This window comes from Triturus cristatus, chromosome 2_2, assembly GCF_964204655.1.
Source record: "Triturus cristatus chromosome 2_2, aTriCri1.1, whole genome shotgun sequence".
NCBI classification, from domain to species: Eukaryota; Metazoa; Chordata; class Amphibia; order Caudata; family Salamandridae; genus Triturus; species Triturus cristatus.
This window is the reverse complement of record NC_140582.1, coordinates 492,994,319-493,018,966: the sequence shown is the minus strand read 5'-3', so window position 1 is coordinate 493,018,966 and position 24,648 is coordinate 492,994,319. Positions and strand designations below refer to the sequence as shown.

At 47.6% G+C, this 24,648-nt stretch overlaps 1 long non-coding RNA gene across 1 annotated transcript; it reads left to right on the top strand.

Annotated features, from left to right (window-relative positions):
- The first annotated feature begins 16,535 nt into the window (after positions 1 to 16,535).
- Positions 16,536 to 23,474, top strand: LOC146862408 (uncharacterized). The gene is made up of 3 exons (XR_014978124.1): positions 16,536 to 17,326; positions 20,058 to 20,178; positions 20,813 to 23,474. It is a non-coding gene; the product is annotated as an uncharacterized LOC146862408 (long non-coding RNA).
- Positions 23,475 to 24,648: the final 1,174 nt, after the last annotated feature.

Here is a 24,648-nt window from a genome sequence, read left to right as displayed (position 1 = left end):
CTGATAACAGGTGAGTAAATTTGTTTTCGTAATTTGGCTGATTTTAGATGAATATTTTAAAGTTTCAAAACTTGACAAGTGAAACCAGTCAATGTTACCCTTTGGAAGAAAAGTGAGTTATTGGCTTTTGGGTAAGCACTCGACTGGCAGAGTTAAGGTTCTGGGCATAGACTCAGGGGTCTCCCAGGGTCAGGTAAGTACAGTTGTTACACCCTCAGCGGCACAGGGGCAGCCGGGTGCAGAGTGAGTTAGTCCCAATGTTATCCTATGGGAGGCAGGGTGGCCTTTGGTTGTTGGCTGCTGGCTAGCAGGCCACGCGGCTGTGGGAGCTGGGCTCCTGGTCACTTGCTCAGGGCAAATGGGTAAGTAGATTAGAGTAGAGGTTGCACTGCCAGGGGCACTCGTGAGGCTGGGTGCAGGGTGCTTTTGAGCCGTCGGGCGCTCAATGGATTTCAATGGAGAAGCTCAAGAACAAACAAAGACTGCAAGCTCGGGGACGAAGATTCTTCAGGTGCGACCACCACTTTGAGAGGCAAGTTGTGTAGTTGGAGGATAGGTAGGCACCCAGGAGTTGGGCACAGGGGGCCGCAGGGAGCCGGGTGCAGGGGTGCCTTTTGGTGTCGGGAAATCTTACCCTCTGCTGGTCGCGGTTGGAGGGGTCCCTGGTTTTGAAGCTGCAGGCGTCGTCAGGAGCGTCGAGGTGGGTCCTTGGGTGCTGGATTCAGGGTCACAGTCGCCGGGGGGACGTCCTCGTGGTCTTTGTTCACTCCAGCACAGGCCAGGCTTGGCGGGTGCAGAGTGTGCAGGAGTCGCGGTTCCTGGCTGATGCCAGGGGTCAGTTACTTGCTTTAAGCAGTACCACTGCTTGTGGGTGTCCCAGGTAGTTAGAGTCACAAGGCAGTCAGGTCCTCTGGGGTTTTTGAGGTTGCTGACCACTGGAGATGCCGGGGTTTAGCAGGGGCAGGTTCGAGGGTCGACAGGACGGTAGGGCTGGGGCCAAATCAGTTGGTGTCTTCCTCTTGTTAGCAGCTGCACGGCAGGTCTTCTTGTTGCTTGATCTTCTTTCTTGTTTCAGAATCTGGATCGGAGGAAGGAAGGTTCAGGGTGCCCCTAAATACTAAATGTAGGGGCGTTACAGGTAGGTAAAGGGCAGGGACCAATGGGTCTCCTCCCTGGGGTGGGTAAACTCCCTATCCTGCCACTCTCCTGTGGGAGGGGGGCAGTAGCCTAGTCCTTATTGGGCAGGGCTTCCCATAATCAAGATGGCGAGAGCCCGGAGATGTGCTTCACCTCGCCTCCCCCACCTGAGGGGTGGGGTTGGCAGAGGCTGGCACACCCCCTTTCCTTCCTTGGGGTTTCCGGCCAGTTTCCCCGCCAGAGTGGGGTCAGAACCGGTAGGGGCCAGTTGCTGAGTACAGCTAGTGGCCAAGAGAAGCTCACAAAGGCGGCATGCCTTTGAAGCTTCCCCTGCCTATCCTGGGGGAGGAGACCTAGCACCTCGCCCAGGATGTGCATTGTTGCAGGCCCAGGAGAGCGGATGGCTCTCTACCCAGGGGTCCAGCAACATGTCTGCTGTGTGGCAGCCTAGGCAGCCTCTCAGACAAGACGTGGATTGTAGGTTAGGTTCAGGGGGGATCTCTAAGATGCCCTCTGTCGTGCATTGTACATTTCATCCCACACTGCCATCAGTGCGGGTTTAATGTGCTGAGAAGTTTGATACCAAACTTCTCAGTCTTCAGTGTTGCCATCATGGTGCTGAGGAGTTCGTGTTGACGATCTCCCAGCACCATATACTCTTAGATGGCAGGAATGGACCTGGGTACTGTAGGGGCACAGGGCTCATGCACCTGTACCCAAACCACTGGCATAGGGCACCAAGCTAGAGGGGTGGCTGATGTATGCCAGGGCAGTGTGTGTTGTGGGCATGGCACACAGGGATGGCACACAGGGATGTGTGCCATGTCGACTCTCTGTTTTGTTCTGCACCCAGACACTCAGCCTGCCAGGGCAGTGTGTGTGTGTGTGTGTCAGGGTACAGGGCCTCTAAGAGTGGCACAATAAGTGCTGCAGCCCTTAGGGGCCTTCTCTAGTCATAAGGCCCTGGGTACCTAGTGTACCATTTACCAGGGGCTGACATGTGGCCAGAGATGCCAATTGGTTTTAGGCTTCAACATAGTTTTAGGGAAGGAACATAGGCCCTGGGTACCTGATTGGCAGGAGCCCAGGGCACACTCAGTCAAAGTACATCAGCAATTCAGCAAAAAGTGGGGGCATACCATGGAAGAAAGATGGCACTTTCTCACAAGGACATATGGTCTTAGTTGGCAAATGCAATGGGGCTGTCTTCCTCATCATAATTCCAAGTTCCAGCCATGCTGCACGGTCATTACCTACTGGTATACCATTATCAAACATGCACAACACTGGGGGTCCACCATGACTATGGCAACTCTCTTGTTTTACAGTACCCTTTGAACAGGAGAAAGAAAAAGAAAGACTTCTCAACAAACATGCGTAGAATACCTTAATTGCATGTAATCTTCACAGTAGGGTACCTCACCTAAAATGGGTTCTCTGGGTCTTACCTTTCGAACAGTCTATAAGGGGAAAGGGAACGCTTACTGACAAAACAGAAGAAAAAGGAAGCTACAGACTAGTACAGATACTTTTGAAGTCAAGTTAAGTACAGAAACTTGAAATATAGAGAAAGTAAGTAATAAATAGGATAATGGAGGGATAAAAAGGATTTAGGAAACAGATCAAAGTGAGTTGGAAAAAGATTGGAAGACAGGCACAGCAAAAAGGAAAAATAAAATTCTAAATATGGAGCAGTAAAAGAAGGATTAAGAAAAGATAGGGAAATAAATAATAATAACAGGAGGACTTACTGGGCCTATCAGAGCCATCTGTGCTCGTGGAGGCACCTCCACCTCCCTCACCTGCCTGCGCCATGGTGGCGGTGCTCGCTACTCTATCCCCACTGCCCATGCATGCTGGTGTAAAAGATATACTAAATTAAATTAAAAAAAGATTAGTGGTACAGTTCATCTCCCCAAAGATATTTTGACTGGGAGAAGCAAATGCAGTAACATTTGATAATTTAACTATTGTGCACCTATTCCTTAATTTCCTAACCCTACCCTATTCCAAATTTCCTGAACTACTAATAAATTGCAACGATTGATCATTGCTTCTCATCTCATTTTGAATCTCAGTTACAACCTCTGACGGGTCACATCAGTGTGAATTTTTTTCAATGTATACATGCTGATGCATGCATAGTTACTAGTTACTAATACTTTCGACACATCACTGGGAAATCACTTGGGGTTGGGACGGGAGTTGGGACACAGTCAAGCCCTTCCATGGTGATATCACCCTAGAACTAAAAACTGCGAATATTCATGAAAGGGTCAGAAGGACCACATGACTTCTAGGAGACCCATTCCTAGAATTGCAGTGTCACAACAAACGGTATGTATATTTATATGGTTATGTATGATCTGCCTACTATGGATAGTCCCACACTTGAGTACTACTGAAGAACTTCAAATGACCACAGTCAGCTCCCAAGCATCATCCAGGTCATTGTATGTCTGTTCATTAATCCCACATGTGTAGGCGCAGACAGTCTTTACTTGTCCCAAGAAGAAGCCCCCGAGAGAGCAAAATGTCTTATACACCTGTACCTATGTAGAATAAAGGTCAAGATCCAACCCAATAAGGTAAAACCACACAGTGCAGTTGTAAACATAACCCAATACGACACCAACCCAACAGCACTATACATCCTAACTGAACCCACTGATATGCAAACCGAGCTGGACAGGATGCATAGGAAGGGCCAAATAGGGGAAGATATCACATGGCCCTGAGCTTTACAGGAGAAAAGATTTTTGGAGGTAGCAAAACCCCCAACTTAGTGCACAAAAATGTCTGCTTTAGCGTCCATCTATGGACCGAAAGTGGCTCTTAGAGTAACCAGGGTGGTCTTCTTAAACAGCAAATGGTCTCCCGATATGGAATCCCTGTGTAGGGCCATCTAACTCAGTGATAAAAGGAGGAATGGGTTACATGAGGGAGGGTTGAATGAAAGTATGACTAAAACATGTCAAGAAAAATGGGACAGCGAGGTGGGTGGATATACTTGGTTACAAGGGAAAGGACAACCCCTGATTGTACGGAAAGTCACACTGCATTACTTATGTTTCAGAGGAAACGGAACGCTTCTGATGGGCGCGAATGCTAACTGTGGAGTGATATTATATATTTCGGATATGCAATGGGGCACCTCCATGCTGATGTATTACTACTGGCAATGCGGAGAGCATGCCTACACTTAGCTTGTTCCCGGGTAGAGGGGTCTGTGTTCCATTAAGGAAAAAGACAACCTTGCTGCACCAAGCTTGTGAAAGGGGAGCTGCGGACTATTTCGGATGGGCACAATTCAAAGACTTTCCAGAAGAATGTAGACTGTTCACAGAAGCACAGCTGGAGGTATGGGGGGTCGATACCATTCTTCACCCTGCAAACAAAAGTTAATGCCCGCTGGTTACTTATAACCCAGTAGGAAATGCTCAAAATGAAGAACAGCAGTGAGCTGGGCCTCAATTCTATCAAAGAAGAAACGTGAGCAATCCGCCTCATGGTAATGCAGCACCAATATGTACAGGACTTAATGACCGCAATGGAGGTAGGGGTCTGTACCAAGATTGGAGTGGCTTGCTGCACGTTCATCCCAAGGAAGCACATGGACAATGGAACAAGAACACTTGCCATTCACGCACTGCACAATCTACAAAGAAACGTGTGTGAAGAGGAAGGTACCCCTGTGCAAGAGTGTTTTTTGAATTGGTTCGCCTGGCTCTCACGATGGATATCCGGTTTATATAAATCACTGTTGTCTGTTATCACTATGTTGCTATTAGTATGTGGGGTTATACAATTGGGGATCACCTGCTGTAAAAACGTAGTCGTCATACTGGGAAGAATGCAGGTAATTAGGAAGGTAGTTGTTGTCAAAAGCAAGCATAAGGAATAACAGGCCCCAAATAAAGTAATCATCAAAATTCATGAGTTAGATAGCGTAGTTGAAAAATCAACTAGAGGAGGTAATGTTAATATGGAAATCAATGCATTGATTGATAAAAATGAAATCTCTGCGTTATTAACAGAATCGCCCACTGTGAGCTCCACAGCAACCTCGACTCACAAATATGTAGTCAAGCAGGCCCTGAGACCTGGGCTCAGGATTGCTGGTTGATAGGTCACAGGTGGGAGGGTACGTAGCTGGCAGGCAAACACTTGGGCAGAAAACTCTTGATCAATCCCAGGGATAGACACAGCAACACTACAATGGTCAAGGGAGATTGCCCCAATAAAGCACACATGGCCAAAGGGGGTATGCGTGCTCCTGAAACAACATAAAGAGTCAGATGCCACATGAGTTAGAAACAGATATCCAATAAGGATCTAGCAAGCGCAGTGACAACAATCTCCTCATGCCGGACAGCTGGACATGTTAACTACTGGCCACATTGTGTCCATGCGAGGTAGAGACCCACCAATGGTAAACATTTAGACAATTAATGTATGACTCCAAAGGCAGCAACCTACATTAATCCTGGGGCCAGGTCTCAGGGTCTGCTTGACTACATATTTGTGAGTCGAGGTTGATGTGGAGTTCTGCAGCACACATAGAAGGAGCAAAATGCCATTAATGATTGTTTTTGTGCAGGAAGGTGACCCTTCCTGCACAAACACAATCATCCCTGCAACACAAGCGCCCTTGCACCATGGTGCAAGGATGCCGGCTTTGGCGCTAGGCAGCTTTTTTAGTGCTGGGGTGAGCACAGGGATGCGCTGTATTCTTGTTAATAAGAAGCATCCCTGCGTTTTGAAAATGACGCAGCTCGGCTCAGAAAAACTGCTTGCAGCACCGTGCTGCGCCATTTTCATGTAAATATGCTCCATACTTGATTAACAAATGCAGTATAAAAACAAGCATTGGAAATGCAATAGGTCTCGTATTTGTTTGAGATAGAGATATTGGCGTTGTAAATACCAATGTCTTTTACCTATGTGTTACGATGTGTATGTATGTGGTGTGTAGTGCAAGCATGTGGGTTGAATTGGAATTATTAGTTGTAGAATTGTGTGGAGTGGAGTTGTGTGGAGTGGATTTGTGTAGCGGAATTATGTGGCATTGTGCGCATTGGAAATATATGGATAGTAAATATGTGGTATTGAGTGTACTAGAATTGTGTGTATTAGGTTCATTGGAAACCCAAGCACACATAGATCATCACTGTCAATTTTCATAGGAAGTAACATAAAAGGTACAAAGAAATAAACAATCGATTTCTTTCTGTTTCTTTCTTTCCATAATTTAATGGATCTTCATGTTTTCAGTCAAAATGCAGTTCCCAAGCCAACACGTGTTTCGTCGCCTCTGTAGGTAATACATGCGACTTGATCACGGCTAGGTAGAGAATAATATACACTACATTTAGTTGCATGATTCTTTAATCGCAATTATTCATTACTATTATAAAAGCCACACAACACAAAGCGCTACCAGGGAAATTCAAGTGGTGTGGTGCTAATCACATATGAGCACCTCGTAATCCAGTGTTCAAACGTGCACAAAGTGCCATTTGTGACATCACAATCGAGTTTCAATAAAAAAATGAAAAAAACATTTCTCAGGTTAACACAATTTAAAAAGGTATTTGTGAAGTGAAAAGTGCACGTGATGGTGTGTAATTCCATGATGCATTTTAAATACTAAAGGGTCACTGTACTACTACACTAAATTCAAGCCACTAGGGTGTCACCCAGTGACAACAACCGAAAAAAATCACCTATGGTCTAAACAACAGGTCTCATAGTTATTTAAAGGTTCAAATAGCCACCTATTTTCTTTATCTCACTGACCTGAAAAGCATCGGTGTATGTAGATCTATAAAGTGAAAAAAAACACAAAGACCAAACGGGTATATATTAGACATTAGAAATACCTATATATAAAAAAGTATATAAGTCAACAAGCAAAACCTCTATATCAGGTTAGTGCGTAAAATAATGATCAATTCCCAATGATATGCAAACTAAAACCTACTTGTAGTGGGGCGATAATTCCAAGCCACACTAATTCTGTGGCGTGAGGAGAAGATTCCGTATTGGATGTATGTCCGAATTTCGTTACTTTTAATTTAATTCACGGGAAGAGTTTCAATCTAATAGAAGAACAGAAAAGACAAAAAACGAAGAAGAAACCTCCTTTTAGTATTAACACTGGCTTGGTTAATTAGAAAAAGCCAAAATAAGTGTCTTAAAAGATGGGGGTTATCAAAAGAAACCCTGGAATGCCAGGCAATACCGCTTGACATAAACCAGGAAGAATCGAGATTGTGAATACCTGTATTCGAAAGGAACTAAGCCGCCGATCCGCTTGCATGACCTCCTCACGCTGGACTCCAAATGCGAGTGCCGGCGAGCAGAGGAGCCTCCTGCTAAATCACTTTGAAAAAACGAGAGCCCGTGACTGTGCGTGGTCACGTGTGTCTGAGTATAAGGCGGCCCCCATCTTGGAAGGTGGAAAATGTAATGATATTTATAAGTGTTGTGAGTGATAAGCCAAATAAAAAACCTGATTGTGGTGAATTGTAAAAATTAAGACATAACGGCCATAATGTAAATGTCACAGAAATAAAAGTCATAAATTGTGAGTGGAAACTAACCACCGTAAATAATTCAACTAACATATTGCCATAGAGCTATTAATAATGCGGCGATCGTTAGTCTGTAATGGCAGATGGCTCGTAGTCTGTGTCTATGAAAAAAGGAGTGGACAGTAACACCCTTAGTGATTAAATCTGTAGCTATAACGCTAGCACCCTGTAAAGAGTGGTCCTTGCGATGTCAGAGGCCATATTGGGAAAGTAAATCCCTCCATTAGAGGAATATATTAAAACTGTATGAAGTGTTGTAAAAAGCGTTTTTTAAAGTATTTATTCCATGAAAAAAGGGGGCCTCTTCAATCGCTATTAACCGGGACTACACACATAAATTTTGTAACGTAGCCCAAGACGACGTAATAAATGTAGAATATTGTAACTAGGAAAATCTGTAGATGTTTAATCTGTGTTATCCCACGATTCTATATAAGTTGATTATTTTGTATTACACTGATCGTCAACCGCATACACTTATCTAATACAAAAGATTGCCCACATGCCTGGACTGTATTTAGCTGGTATCTGAATTTGTGCAATGATTTGAGTTAATAGATTGTGACTATTGTGTATAAGTGACATCAAAATTTGTGACTCAATTCCCTCATACCAAATATTAATCTAAAATCACGATGTTATAATATGTTGCTATTATTTGTATACGTTACATCCCGTCAGATATGCAAGAAATTCACGTTGACATCTGATAGAAAATTGTGATAGAAAGACAGCAAAACTACAGGCAGAGATAGAGACCCTAGAAACCGAAATCAAATCACTCAATCTCCAGGAAGCGACCGAAAAGAACTATAAAATCTTGAATGATGTTTTAAAACACCACATTTCTGAGATCAAAACACGGAAGACCAAAAAACTCATAAGAGATTAAATAGACTACCTCAATGGCAGAATCTTTACCTTCGCTAAAAGATATGATTACCTTATGACTAAAGATGATGTTACAGCACCAAAAGCATCATCATCAATGAGCTTGAGTAATACATCGCTCAACACACCGGCCACTAGTGGCTCAGAACAGGGGGATGCCTCAGATGATACAACTGGCAATCAAAACCGTTTTTTAAAAGAGGTTTTAAGAATCAAGAGAGGCAACAGGGAGCAAAACAAACGCCCTATAACAAGCCCAAAACAAGGAGGGGTAAACGAGGGGGCAGAAAGAGAGGAGAAACAAGGCATGAGAACGAGGTCTTGGAACAGGAAGAAATAGATGAGATCAGTATTGTTAACTTCTCCAATAAAACCCTCACAAATGATGACACGTCTCTCCTAAGAAAGGTTTGAGTTTCTGTCAAAAAAGCGCTGGTAATGTGGTTGATCTAAAAATTGATCTGTACAAGTTTATAAGAAAAATGAAAATTAGGAAGCATTTCATGATGTGCAATTAGATGAATAAAGGTTTGGATGTTGAACAGCAAATGTATCCTTTGAGTGATATCACTATTCAGGAAATACTAGACACCAGACTTCTGTTGTCGCTCACTGACTGTGAGGATGAAATAACTTCTGCTGATATTATTATGAGAGACCTGAATGTAATAAGTGATGCTCGGATTGAAAGTGGTTTGAAAGACAAATCTAAATGGACACCTACACTTCATTCAGGCAATAACATTGATATTTTCGGGGAGGAGCCTAGCGCGCATCCAAGATGGTCGCGTGAGCACAGGGCTCCCCGGACCCTCGCTGCTCCTCGGAATTTATCCTGAATCTATCCTGACCCGGTTGATGGAATCTGGGAGACGAATGCTGGCTGAACACTAAACTCCTTTCGGAAATCAAATCGGACCTGGCAATCCGGAGTTATGGTGGTTTGAACTTTTGAGGCCCACCCTACGGCAGTGCCCGACGCGAGGGTGATCTGTGGAGCCGGGGCGTAGTTGAACAACAACGGCAGCGGAGCGGTGCCAGTGGCCGTCACATCACTTTCGGTTTCACTTTTGGTCTTTGAGGGGCTGGACTGTGGACTTGCCTGGTGCGACTGGGCTTCCATTTTGCCTTCGCTTGATGCCGGTGGCTTCGTCTGCTGCCAGTGTGCTCATTGACGGTGGTCCCTTCGCTCCGCCATATTGCGGCCTGTGGTGCGACACACGTCTGCCTGGTCTGTGCCACCTCGACGCTTCCTCGGTGGTCCCCTTCGGTGATCGAGGTTCTCATGGGAGGCAGGGGAGACCCCGAGAGGCGTAAGACCAAGACATCCCTACGTGGGGGACCGGTCCAGTCGAACAACATGGACCGCTACACTCAGGGTAAAGGATCCCCCGGGACAGCCAATGTCCCCCCGGATGACACCAGTGGTGGCCCGTCCGTTTCTCCGGATCTGTCCCTGCAGGACATCATGGGCGCCATTACGGGCATCAGAGAGACCATCGCTACACAGTACGAGGCCTTGGCCCGTAAAATCGACACGGTGGCCATTGACATTACCCTAATCCGGGCGGATCTCTCTAAGACTAATGAGAGGGTTCAATCGCTGGATGTGCAGACGTCCTCCCTTGGGACGGACGTGTCGGACCTGAAGGCCGCTCTCGGCGATCTCAAGTCGGCCAATGATCTGATGGCCCGGCGGCTGGAAGACTTCGAGGGACGGGCCCGCCGCAATAACATCCGCGTCATAGGCGTTCCGGAGACCTCCGATAACCGCCCGGTTGATCTTCTGGTCGAGGAGCTCATCCTCGAACATCTTGCTCCCGCTGGCCTGAGTAAGTTTTTTGCTGTGGAGCGGGCCCATCGAGTCCCAGGTGGCCGGCCGCGACCGGGTGCCCCCCCGAGGCCTATCGTTGCGAGACTTTTCCACTACAGAGACCGAGACGCGATTCTGCAGGCCTCACGGGTTCATGGCCCGGTCCGACATGAGAACTCGTCCATTAACTTTTTCCCGGACTTCACCCAACTTGTCCAGAAACAGCGGATGGGCTTCCAGGGGGTGAAGCGGCGTCTCCGGGACCTCGGTCTCAAGTACGCCATGCTTTATCCTGCAAGGCTCCGAGTGGAACATGAAGATCGGACTACCTTTTTTGACTCTCCTGTGACTGTGAGTGACTGGCTGGATTCGCTGCCAGACCGGGGTGACCGGACTGGGCCCTCTGCCGGTGCCGAGGGTGGTGGGTCTCCTTTGGAGTGACTTATGTTCCCGGACTCTGCCAGGTTGTACTGTTCAGCTGGGTTCTACTTCTTTTGTGCATTTTGTTTCACTATGTTGTGTGTGGGGAGCGGGCGGGGACGGGTCCCCTTCGTCCTCCGGGGTCTTTTCGTAGAATGGGGTTTGTAGGGCGACAGGCACACTGCAAGTTGGGGGGGTTTTTTGAACCGCAGGGGTGCAGGGTGGGGGGTGTTGGAGTTGGGGGGGGGGTTGGTGGGTGGGTGGGGTTGTTTGTATTTGTGTTTTTTGTTTTCAAGGCGAAGTATTGGCTATGGTTCATCCTTGGGTGTTGAGCTCTTTGCTAGGGGGCCCTTGCTCTACTGGATGGGATGGGGGGGGACGGGTTGAGATTGATGTCTTGGAACGTCAATGGATTGGGGGACAGTATCAAACGGGGTGTTGTGCTGCAATATCTGCGTCGTTTGACTCCTGATGTGGTGTTCTTACAGGAGACGCATCTGGTTGGCAACGTTTGTCGGGCTATGAACAGGGGGGGATATCGACTTGTGGCCCACTCTGGTTTCACCACTGGCTCGAGAGGGGTGGGCATTCTCTTGCGAGCTTCACTTCCGTTGGAGATCACCAGGGTGGTCCCAGACGATAGAGGGCGCTATGTGGCTCTGACTGGGAGGGGCAGTCCCTTTCCTTGATCTCAGTCTACGTTCCCCCGGGCCTCCAGAACTCCACCTTCTCAGATTTGGGTCGTATGTTGCTTGGGCTTCCTGACAGTCTTTTGCTTATGGGTGGGGACTTTAATTCGGTTGTCTCGGGTGACCTGGACCGTCATCCGCCCAGGGCCCTCCCTGCTGCCCAGGCGTGGCTGGGCGGGCTCCTGGAGACCTTCGGTCTGGTGGACTGTTGGAGGTTAATGCATCCGGCACAGTGTCAGTATACTTTTCACTCTGGGGCCCATGGGAGTCTCTCCAGACTGGATTATTTCCTTAAGCCCGCGGCACAGGCTACTCGGATTCAGGAGGTCAAGCACCTGGCCAGGGGTATTTCTGATCATTCCCCACTGTGGTTGCTTTTTGACACCGGGTCGCGGTCCGCTGGGCGGATCGCTCCTATTAACCCTTGGTACCTGCGAGACCCCAAGATCCGTGATAGCCTGATTAAGTCGATTGATCAATATTTTTCTGAGAATGAGGGGTCGGTATTGTCCTCGGTGTCCCTGTGGGAAGCTTTCAAAGCAGTGCTCCGCGGGCATGCCCTGTCCCAGATAGTGGAGGCCAAGAGGGTCAAGAGAGAGGCGGTTGTGACCCTGGAGACTGAAATATCGGGGCTGGAGGCAGCCTTGGAGGCGGGTGTCACCCCGGATGGGCTGCATGCCCTCAGCCTGAAGCAGATTGAATATAAGTCGCTCGTCACTGATGCTGCCAAGACTATATATAGGGAACAGCAGGGCAGGTTGTATGACGCCGGAGACAAGGCGGGTAAGCTGATTGCCTGGTTGGATAAGAAGGAGAGAGTGAATCGTGTGGTCCCGGAGCTTCGGATGTCGGATGGAGTGTGTGTGACTGAGCCTGGTGAGATTGTTGAGTGTTTTGCTGACCACCTCCGTGCAGTGTACTCCCCGGTGTCCGATAGAGATGAGGACGACTCTCGTCTTCTGCTTCGGGATATTGCCCTGCCCGGCTTATCCGTCGATGACCGCGAGCTGATGGATGCCCCTTTGTCTGTCGAAGAGATTGCTACCGCGATTCGCTCCCTCCGCTCGGGCAAGGCTATGGGCCCCAACGGCCTGCCGATTGAACTATATAAATTGCGCCCGGATAAAATCGCGCCTTTCCTCCGTCATATGTTTCAGGAATCGCTCGAGAGGGGTTCCCTTCCTGACGACCAGCGTCTGGCTACTATAGTGGTGATTCCCAAGGAGGGTAAGCCACGTGACCGATGTGCCTCCTATAGGCCTATTTCCCTGCTGAATGCCGAACCCAAAATCCTTGCTAAGGTCCTCGCTAATCGCTTGCTGAGCGTTATATCTGACCTGATACATCCGGATCAATGTGGCTTCATCCCACATCGTAATACCGCTCTTAACTTACGGCGTCTGCACGGCGTCCTTGCTAGGGCTGAGTACTTGGCTGAACCGGCCATATTGGTTTCCCTAGACGCCACGATGGCCTTTGATACTATTGAATGGCCATTTCTTTGGGCCGTCTTGGCGAAGTTTGGGTTTGGGGAGGGGTTCCTTGGCTGGGTGAAGCTCCTTTATGCTGGACCAATGGCTCAGGTGGTTGTCAATGGGCGGGTTTCTCGGCCTTTCGCTCTCGGGAGGGGAACTAGGCAGGGGTGCCCGTTGTCCCCGCTGCTCTTCGCTCTCGCCTTGGAGCCGCTCGCTGCCTGGCTCCGTTGGGAGCCCTCGCTTAGAGGGCTCCGGTGGGCCCCGGGCTTCGAGGATCGGGTTTCATTGTACGCGGATGATATTCTCTTGTATCTCACCTCACCGCGGAAGTCGCTCAATGTTCTCTTTGATGTCCTTACTTCCTTCGGGAAAAACTCGGGTCTGATAATCAACTGGTCCAAATCTTGTGTGTATCCTATCTCTGGTGGTTCTCCTCTCTTGCCGCCGGGGCTTCCGCTCCAAATATCTCAGTCCGGCTTTAAATACCTGGGGGTGTACGTTTCGTTGGATCCGGCGGTCCGCTATGAGCAGAATCTCCTGTCTCCACTCCGGCGTTTGAGGGCAGATACGGCTCGGTGGTGTAAGCTGCCCTTGTCTCCGCTTGGTCGTGCGGCGCTGTTTAAAATGATGTCCCTTCCCAGATTCCTTTATGCACTCCAGAACTTCTTCGATGTCATTCCTGCGGCCTACTTTAGGGAGGTGGAGAGTTTACAGAGGAGACTGGTTTGGGACGGGCGATCGCGTATCGCGTTGGCCAAGCTGACTCTTTCCTGGTATGACGGGGGCATCGCGCTTCCTGATATTAGACGGTACTATTGGGCCTCCCAGCTGTCTGCCATTAACCATGCTACGTACGCTCCTGGTTCGAACCCGGCATATGAGATGGATAAATTCCTGCTCCCCGGCGGTAACTATAACAGAGCGCTTTACTCGCGGTCTGCTGGTAGGGCCCTTACGGGCCCTACCAGGATTGCGGTCCGGGTATGGAAGGCGGCTAACGTTGCGATGGGCTGGGGTGAGCGTCTAACGTGCGCCACCCCCCTATTCGACTCAGACCACTTGGGGAACCTCTGGACAACGAAGGGCTTCGAGCGCTGGGATACAATCGGCATCAGCAGAGTGGGGGACCTGTGGGTTAAAGGTGCGGTTAAATCCTTCGCGGCGCTTCAGCGCGAGTATGAGCTTAGTGACAGAGAGTTCTTCCGTTATGCACAGGTTCGGCACGCCCTGCTTTCGGTCTTTGGGGAGGGGACCACGGTCCCTTCTTCTTCGCCTCTCGAGGACCGCATACTCGACGGTCACGTCCCCGACAGTACTATTTCCCTGATTTACAAAAAACTGATAAATAATCGGGCTGACCTCTTGGTGCGTCTTCGGGAGGCATGGACGGGAGATGGGGTGGAGCTGGACGATGAGGACTGGCAGACTGCACTGTCATCCCCTAAGGAGGTGGCCATCCCGGCCCGTCTCTGCCTGGTCCAGCTTAAGATTCTCCATCGTGTATATGTGACGGGCCCCCGCCTGGTTTCGATGGGGTTTTCAGACGACGGACTCTGTAAGCGTGGCTGCGGGCTCAGTGCTACTTTTCTCCATATCCTATGGGAATGCCGCGAGGTGGCGGAATACTGGCGCCGGGTGCATGATATTATGGGACGAGTCACCGGGGTCGCTCTGCTGCCGGAGGTGCGTCGTTGTGTGCTGAATGTATGGGAGCCCAATGACTGCAATGCGGCTCAGGCTCGGTGGGCGGCCTTGGGGAACACGATTGCAAAGAGAGATATTGCGCAGCTTTGGGGTTCCCAGAGGCCTCCCACCGTGTCCGTCTGGAAGGAAAACATGGACTGGTGCATGTTCAGGGAGAAAACGGTGTATGTGGCCCGTGGTAAACCGGGGGCTTGGGGTAAAATTTGGGGGCAGTGGAACGCGTATCGTGGGTCTATCTGTGCTCCCCCTTTGGTAGATACGTCCGGGGTTGCCTCGTCCCCCTGATCCTTGAGGGTTCCTTGTGCATCTCGTACTTCGGAGTACAGATTTGGTTCTCCCGTGGCCCCCCCCTCCCTCTCAGGTCTTCTTTTATTGACCGCCCTCGGGTGGTTGGGTGTTGACTCCCCCGGCTGGTGTTCGCCGCCCTTCATAAGTCGTTTCGCCTTGTTTGTTGTATTTTTGTATTTTTCCTTTTTTGTTGTTATTTAAACTAAAAGTGTGTATTCTGATTTCCTTTATGTGCAGTCTGATTTACTGTGATAGTGCGGAGCCCCTGTGGGCTAGCCATTGTTTTCTGATATGCTGGAACACTTTGACTACTAGCGGCCGGCCCTGGTGGTTGTAGGCCCGTGTTTGTAACCCTTTTATGCACAATAAAATCTTTTCCAAAAAAAAAAAAAAACATTGATATTTTCCATAGACTTGTACTAAATGATTTGGACAGATCTGACTGCAAAAAACACCCACCCTACATACTGAATGACAACCTGACACGTGGAGAAAGACAAGGACTGCGTGGGATTAGGAAAGACGACAGTATTATCATCAAGGAGGCGGACAAGGGGGGTAATATTGTCATCATGTCCAGTATAGATTATGATAATCAGATTCTTTCCCAACTAGGAGATTTTGACTGCTATGAACCCCTAATCACGAATCAGATTTGGAAACTGACGGACCACATAAACCGCCATTTAAAACAGTGGCATGGGATGGGCATCTTAGATCAAGATGAATACACTTATCTACTAGTCAACAAGCCTAGATACCCATGTATTTACACGCTCCCTAAAATACATAAAAATTTACCTTTTCCACCAGGGAGACCCATAATTTCAGGGATTGAGGGCCCTACCAAGAGAATATCTGAGTATGTTGATATTTTCCTTAAACCGATGGTTAATAATCTACCGTCGATCATACGAGACACCAAACACATTTTGGGGCTCCTAGCCGACATAACATGAGATAACGATATGACACTAGCAATTCTCGATGTTACCGCACTCTGTACGAGTATCCAGAGAGAATGTGGACTTCAGGTCATTAGGAAGATCTTAAGTACAAGGTCAGCTAGTACGTGGGAACACACAGAAATGCTGATCACGATGATAGAACTGATTTTAGACAACAATGTCTTCTTATTCAAAGACAAATGGTACCGCCAAACACAGGGAGTAGCCATGGGCTCCAGATTTTCACCCTCGTATGCCAATCTTTTTATGGGTTGGCTCGAGGAGAAGTGGATCTGGGGCCCAGCGGGTGCTACCTGGTCAGACTCCATCCTATTTTGGGGCAGATACATTGATGACTGTCTGATGATTTGGACAGGGGATTTTGACAAATTAGTTGAGTTCATAGATCACCTCAATAGTAACAATTGGAACATCAAATTCACATATGAACACAGCAAAGAAAAAATAACATTTCTTGACACAGAACTATATGTGATGGGTAGCCAGATACATAGCAGACTATACCGTAAAAGTACAGCTTGCAACGCAATTCTGCATGTGTCTAGTTGTACTGCTCGATTTTCCCGGCCTTCCGGTGTTGCAGGGCAGTCCATGTGACTTCAGTCTCTTTCCATTCAAGTCTAAGGGTTAGAGTAGTGTATAGAGCCTATTTATTAGGCACTTCAACATGACCCTGTGTTCTTCCCCATAGATCAGGGTTTGCATACATATCCTAGGGGATAGATTTGTTAGCATTAGGGGTAATATGTTCTGTAGTAAGGGTATCTAATGGAGCTGTGCTGCATTCAGGCCTGGTAGGCCTTAAATGGGAGAGACTCCATCTTTCCTCCTGCTCTAGCAGCTTGGGAAGTTTCTAGGTCATAGGCAGTGTTTTAGTTAGAAGGTGTTATTCGCTTGGAAGAGAACCGGTTCAGGCCGGCCCTTATCGAAGGATTGTATTCTCCTTCATGCTGAAGACACTACAACAGGCCGGCCGGCTGGGAACGTGTCCTTGGCACGGGGAGGTACAGGAATTTGGTGGGCGGCAGGTTTCGAGCTGGAAATTTCCATGAGAGAATGCACATCTATATTAGTGAAAGTCTGAGGCAGAGACTGGCACTTGCTTCTAGACCGTAGGCGGCATCTGGCCGTTAGCAGTAAAGCTACTACTTATTCCAGGGAAGACAGATGATGAACCTGAATCTAAAGAGAAGGGATTAACTGATGAGGAGGAGGTTCCAGTGACTCGGGGGAAACAGAGAAGGGAGTAAATCTGTGACTGCAGAGGTGTGACTTCCAGGCGAAGCCAAGGCGCAGACGGAAAGGGAACCTAGATGACCTTTGAGTACCGACTAAATATCACCAGGTGATGTTAACCCTTTACTATTAGAGTATACAACTTAACCTTTCACTTTCCTTGCAGGTTGTCTATTACTATTAGAGTATACAACTTAACCTTTCACTTTCCTTGTAGGTTGTCTATATATATATATAATGTATTCTGTGAATGTGCATGTGGCATTTAAATAAAGTATTTAGCTTGTTGTACGTTAGCATGTGTTGTGTACTTTTGTATAGGAGGACAGTCTATTCTTTAGTCAGAGTTGCCTTGAGATGAACAGAGGTTAATCCTGGTCAGATAAGTGGTAACTGGATGAGGGGAAAAACAAGCCCCTCGAACTAAGAGAACAGGTTGTGCTCAACTAACAGTCTCTGTGTGATCTGATATATAAATAGTGGTCCCGATTATAATGCCCCAACATGTGCTGCGTGTTCTCGTATGAGAGGATAGCCTATTCTTCTAGTCGGTTGTCTTGATCTGAACAGATGTGAATCCTGGACAGGTAAGTAGTAACTGAATAAGGGAGAAGGGAGCTCCTCAAACCGGAGAACAGGTTGTGCTCAACTAGCGGTCTTTGTGTGATCGGATATGTGGTAATCCTAACTCCCCTGTCGTGTACTATAATTATAATAGGATAAGCTCGTGCTAAGGCTGCCGAATGGGTAGGAGATTCTGGGTCTAACAACGGCCGCGAGACTTTGAGTGTCGCTGCCGAATGGGTAGGAGGTTCTGGGTCTAACAAAGGCCGCGAGACTTTGAGTGTCGCTGCCGAATGGGTAGGAGATTCTGGGTCTAACAAAGGCCGCGAGACTTTGAGTGTCGCTGCCGAATGGGTAGGAGATTCTGGGTCTAACAAAGGCCGCGAGACTTTGAGTGTCGCTGCCGAATGGGTAGGAGGTTCTGGGTCTAACAAAGGCCGCGAGACTTTGAGTGTCGCTGCCGAATGGGTAGGAGGTTCTGGGTCTAACACAGGCCGCGAGACTTTGAGTGTCGCTGCCGAATGGGTAGGAGGTTCTGGGTCTAACACAGGCCGCGAGACTTTGAGTGTCGCTGCCGAATGGGTAGGAGATTCTGGGTCTAACAAAGGCCGCGAGACTTTGAGTGTCGCTGCCGAATGGGTAGGAGGTTCTGGGTCTAACAAAGGCCGCGAGACTTTGAGTGTCGCTGCCGAATGGGTAGGAGGTTCTGGGTCTAACACAGGCCGCGAGACTTTGAGTGTCGCTGCCGAATGGGTAGGAGGTTCTGGGTCTAACACAGGCCGCGAGACTTTGAGTGTCGCTGCCGAATGGGTAGGAGATTCTGGGTCTAACAAAGGCCGCGAGACTTTGAGTGTCGCTGCCGAATGGGTAGGAGGTTCTGGGTCTAACAAGGGCCGCGAGACTGTGGGTGTCACTGCCGAATGGGTAGGAGATTTTGGGTCTGAGATTGCGAGGCTGTGAGGCCTCCATATATAATTATAATAGGAATTCCCTGTCCTTAGGTGGTACGCATATATGTGGTTATTTAGGTGTAAAAAGGCCCTAGGGAGGGGGTAACGTTCTGCATTTGGGTTAGAAGGGCTCTGTAGAGCAGGTTCCACCCGATCTAAAAACCCAAGCAGAACATTTGGCGTTGTGAACAGTTTACGTATTCTGTGTGCGTTGTGTGGTCCCGTGTTTGCTTCTAGTGTGTGCGTGACTTTGTTTGTATGTTCTTTGTGATATACTGCTGTGTCTAGCCTTTCTTCTTCTTTCTTTTCTTTCTCTTCTTCTCTCTCTTTTTTGCAATCTGTTCTTAACATTGTACATATGCTTTTAAGTTGCCCATTGATATTCCCGGCTGGGATACAATGCCTTGTGAAGCCCTAGCCCGGGAGTGGGCTGAGTAATTGGAGACAGACTTTTGAACATCACTTGATTTATTTGAATGGGGGCAGACGGTATGATGTGCTGGCTCGTGCAGTGAGCTCATTGTGCTGCTTTAGAATTGGTATGTGTATATTTCAGCGTGTCTTCTGAAGGGTGCTTGTAAATAGCTTGCTACGTGAGGCAGAGAGGGCTGGATCCCTTTCAAGTATTAGTTAGGGAATGCATATCTATTGTTTTCAGTTGTAAAGTGCATGTAAGATCTCACATCGTGGCTCTGAAACGTGGAACTCCCTTGAAATTCCAGTCTCCGTAGTTGCAAGGCAGGGTGTTATTCAGCAGGTGATTGATGGCATCTTGGAGAGAGACAGCGGTGTTATTTTCATGTGTTGGTTACCATGCATTACACATGTGGGCATTTGCAATGAGAACGTAGTAAGTTGAACACAGAGCTGGTTGATGCCCAGTTTGCTAATATATCTTTGACGTCAAAATTAAACGTGTACCAGGCTGTGAAGTTGTTCACTTTTCCATGCCAGAATGATTCAGGTTTGATTAGTGTAACAAAGAATGCTGGCAGGCTATGAGCTACGCAGGCGGTTTTAATTAATTCCTCTAGGGAGCTTTCTCAGCCTGCATGGAATGTGCATAAAAGTAAACAGACTCATGTTGTAAGCTTCTCGATCACCGGTTGCGGACATAAATTACACTTGACTCTGTATGATATATTTTGCTTTAAAAGATGATTGCAACAATGTGATTTTCGATGTGCACAGCTGATTTTGTACAATAAGTCTGATATGTGGTCTCTTCATTAACATGTACATTTATTTCCTAAGGTGCTTCTAGAGCAATGTGCCCTTTTTAGTCACAGGAAAGTGCAGGGAATTAATAGGTCCCTTTTATTTCAGATGCTGGGCACATATTGTGCTTTTGCGCCCCAACAAATACTGAACAAAGCTGGGTTAGAGGCTATGTGATTTACCTATGGGAGAGCATTTTCAGTTTAAGACATGTGCAGTCTTGTTTGAGGTAAGCAGGAGTTACAGCTATTTTTCCTCTCAGACCTGTAAAATAGCTGTTCTGGCAGTGGGTCATTTGACAGCGTCTTTCAGATTGCTGTTTGGGAGGCTTGCATTGAGGTCGTCCAGCAACGCTGGACAAAGCTCAGGCTCTCTGTGAAGACGGGAAGGAATTCCTACGGGAGGGGTCATCTCATCTCAGCTCCTCTTCTCCGTGGGTAGAGACAGCTTCCTGGGCATAACTGTCTGGGAGGCTTGCACTGGCGCAGGCCCCCCCCCCCCCATGAGCAGAGTCGCAGACAGTCCAAGTGAGTTGGCAGGCGTGCAGTTCTCTCCAACCTTGAAGGCGGAGTAGTCCCTGCTTGTTATCTTTGGCAAGAGGCCATTTAGAGTCCGCGGAGATTTGAGAAGGGGGGCTGAACCTGTGAGGGGTGCAGTGAGAGAAGTCTGAGAAGGAGACTGCCCCAGCCCTTCTTGCTGTGTATTGAAACAGAGGGATTTTATCAAGACTTTAGAGGCTAAAGTGTTAGTGGTATTATTACCCGATTCCCCAGAGCTGGAGGAGACCTATATAGACAGAAATTAAAATATTGTACTTTTGAAAATGTTCTTTGCAAGAAAAGTGATTCTTGTTTCTTTTCCAGATTCGCCCAGTTCTCCGCGTGTGAGTGGGACTCCCTTCTCCCGTGTGAGTGGGGCCCTCCCTCTCCCCTCCCCTCCCCCCTTCCCTTCCCTCCCCCCCCCCAAGCCTGGAGTAATACGAGACGGTGGCGGCTGATGCCGGTGGCTATCCAGACTGCATGGGGTCCTCCCTTATCAAGAAGATACAGCTGCTGATGTGTACCGGAGAGCATGATGGCCTGCTTCTTTCCAAGCGACATGGGATCGTCGAAGTATGGAACTTTTTCCTTCACGTGCGGCCAACGTTGTTTGCATGAAGGCGGTGTGTTTTTTCATGCTGCAGGACTGTTTTTTTTTTTAGGGATGGACATGAATAGAGACGCTCTGCAGCACTCTGAGTAGATACTTTTTTTGAGTTAGTGAACGGTGATAACTTGTGGCTATTGCTACTATATCTGAGTTTGACAGTGGAGTCTCCACTTTAATCATTAGAAGCATTAGGTGCGTTCAACAGCTTGCTTGATTTATTTTCTGTATCCATTCCACATGTATCCGGATGTCTATGAGCTATTTCTAGCTGCTCCTGTAGTTGTGGCTACTACATGTGTTTGGAGAATGCGAACTTTATTTGCTCTACAGTGATTATCACATACCTTTGATGAGTTTTTTGCTGCTTTTCAAGTCATGCTTTGTTTTGAGCTATGTATTTTTGTGTAGCAGCTTCACAATATGAGTTGCTGTTTCGACATGTGCTTTTTAGTAGTTGTGACTTTTAATTTAGTTGCTTTCAACTGCGATATGCAGTACTTTCATGATCATTTTGCTTTTCACTTATGTAATACAGTTGCTATTTGCTAGATTTTGTTTTTGACATATGCGAATGGTGATGATCAAGGGTCATGGGGTGCAAAGTAGTGAATCAGCCTCTTGTGGTCTGACACTCTATGGTGACCCTCAACCACCACCATTCTGTACTGACCTAAGTGTGTTCTGCCTTTTAGTGAAATAGTCTTTCCAAGAATAGAAGGTATGGTATGTTGAGGTGCAGTCTTGTGGGTGGTGGTGCACACATGTGCTCAATGATGTATACTGAGGGATTTAGCGTATAATGTTATTTAGGTTAGGTGAATTATGATTTCGACCTATTGGCTTTGACGTGGTCTAATGTGATTCTGCCTTTTGACTCTACCTTGCTTCAAATTTCTCTGTGGGTGTAAAGTTGTGTGGATGAGAATTATTGGTGTTTCTGCTTTGGCAGTCTATAATGCCAAATCTATTTAGAAAATGGCCTGCTGGATGGTCAAATCTATTAATCATACTTCTACAGTCTTATCCGACTTACTATTAGACGCCCAGGGTGAACGTAGAGCCATTTTGCAAAATAGAGCAGCCATTGATTATCTTTTGCTTAAACATGGACACGATTGTTAGGTATTCTGATTATTATCGGCATTTTGATTTCTATCTGTTGCTTTATTCACGTGTATTCCTTCAATGCTTCAATTCTGCACACTTGGTACTAGACATAGATCAGTTCGTTTTTTTTTTATAATAGACTGAAGTCAAGGGTGGAATGTACTGCTCGATTTTCCCGGCCTTCCGGTGTTGCAGGGCAATCCATATGACTTCAGTCTCTTTCCATCCAAGTCTAAGGACTGGAGTAGTGAATAGGGCCTAGCTATTAGACATTTGTGACACAATCCCGTGCTCCTTGAATTCAGGCCTGGTAGGCCTTAAACGGGAAAGCATGTTTATTGAATGTATAATAGACTGAAGTCAAGGGTGGAATGTACTGCTCGATTTTCCCGGCCTTCCGGTGTTGCAGGGCAGTCCATGTGACTTCAGTCTCTTTCCATTCAAGTCTAAGGGTTAGAGTAGTGTATAGAGCCTATTTATTAGGCACTTCAACATGACCCTGTGTTCTTCCCCATAGATCAGGGTTTGCATACATATCCTAGGGGATAGATTTGTTAGCATTAGGGGTAATATGTTCTGTAGTAAGGGTATCTAATGGAGCTGTGCTGCATTCAGGCCTGGTAGGCCTTAAATGGGAGAGACTCCATCTTTCCTCCTGCTCTAGCAGCTTGGGAAGTTTCTAGGTCATAGGCAGTGTTTTAGTTAGAAGGTGTTATTCGCTTGGAAGAGAACCGGTTCAGGCCGGCCCTTATCGAAGGATTGTATTCTCCTTCATGCTGAAGACACTACAACAGGCCGGCCGGCTGGGAACGTGTCCTTGGCACGGGGAGGTACAGGAATTTGGTGGGCGGCAGGTTTCGAGCTGGAAATTTCCATGAGAGAATGCACATCTATATTAGTGAAAGTCTGAGGCAGAGACTGGCACTTGCTTCTAGACCGTAGGCGGCATCTGGCCGTTAGCAGTAAAGCTACTACTTATTCCAGGGAAGACAGATGATGAACCTGAATCTAAAGAGAAGGGATTAACTGATGAGGAGGAGGTTCCAGTGACTCGGGGGAAACAGAGAAGGGAGTAAATCTGTGACTGCAGAGGTGTGACTTCCAGGCGAAGCCAAGGCGCAGACGGAAAGGGAACCTAGATGACCTTTGAGTACCGACTAAATATCACCAGGTGATGTTAACCCTTTACTATTAGAGTATACAACTTAACCTTTCACTTTCCTTGCAGGTTGTCTATTACTATTAGAGTATACAACTTAACCTTTCACTTTCCTTGTAGGTTGTCTATATATATATATAATGTATTCTGTGAATGTGCATGTGGCATTTAAATAAAGTATTTAGCTTGTTGTACGTTAGCATGTGTTGTGTACTTTTGTATAGGAGGACAGTCTATTCTTTAGTCAGAGTTGCCTTGAGATGAACAGAGGTTAATCCTGGTCAGATAAGTGGTAACTGGATGAGGGGAAAAACAAGCCCCTCGAACTAAGAGAACAGGTTGTGCTCAACTAACAGTCTCTGTGTGATCTGATATATAAATAGTGGTCCCGATTATAATGCCCCAACATGTGCTGCGTGTTCTCGTATGAGAGGATAGCCTATTCTTCTAGTCGGTTGTCTTGATCTGAACAGATGTGAATCCTGGACAGGTAAGTAGTAACTGAATAAGGGAGAAGGGAGCTCCTCAAACCGGAGAACAGGTTGTGCTCAACTAGCGGTCTTTGTGTGATCGGATATGTGGTAATCCTAACTCCCCTGTCGTGTACTATAATTATAATAGGATAAGCTCGTGCTAAGGCTGCCGAATGGGTAGGAGATTCTGGGTCTAACAACGGCCGCGAGACTTTGAGTGTCGCTGCCGAATGGGTAGGAGGTTCTGGGTCTAACAAAGGCCGCGAGACTTTGAGTGTCGCTGCCGAATGGGTAGGAGATTCTGGGTCTAACAAAGGCCGCGAGACTTTGAGTGTCGCTGCCGAATGGGTAGGAGATTCTGGGTCTAACAAAGGCCGCGAGACTTTGAGTGTCGCTGCCGAATGGGTAGGAGGTTCTGGGTCTAACAAAGGCCGCGAGACTTTGAGTGTCGCTGCCGAATGGGTAGGAGGTTCTGGGTCTAACACAGGCCGCGAGACTTTGAGTGTCGCTGCCGAATGGGTAGGAGGTTCTGGGTCTAACACAGGCCGCGAGACTTTGAGTGTCGCTGCCGAATGGGTAGGAGATTCTGGGTCTAACAAAGGCCGCGAGACTTTGAGTGTCGCTGCCGAATGGGTAGGAGGTTCTGGGTCTAACAAAGGCCGCGAGACTTTGAGTGTCGCTGCCGAATGGGTAGGAGGTTCTGGGTCTAACACAGGCCGCGAGACTTTGAGTGTCGCTGCCGAATGGGTAGGAGGTTCTGGGTCTAACACAGGCCGCGAGACTTTGAGTGTCGCTGCCGAATGGGTAGGAG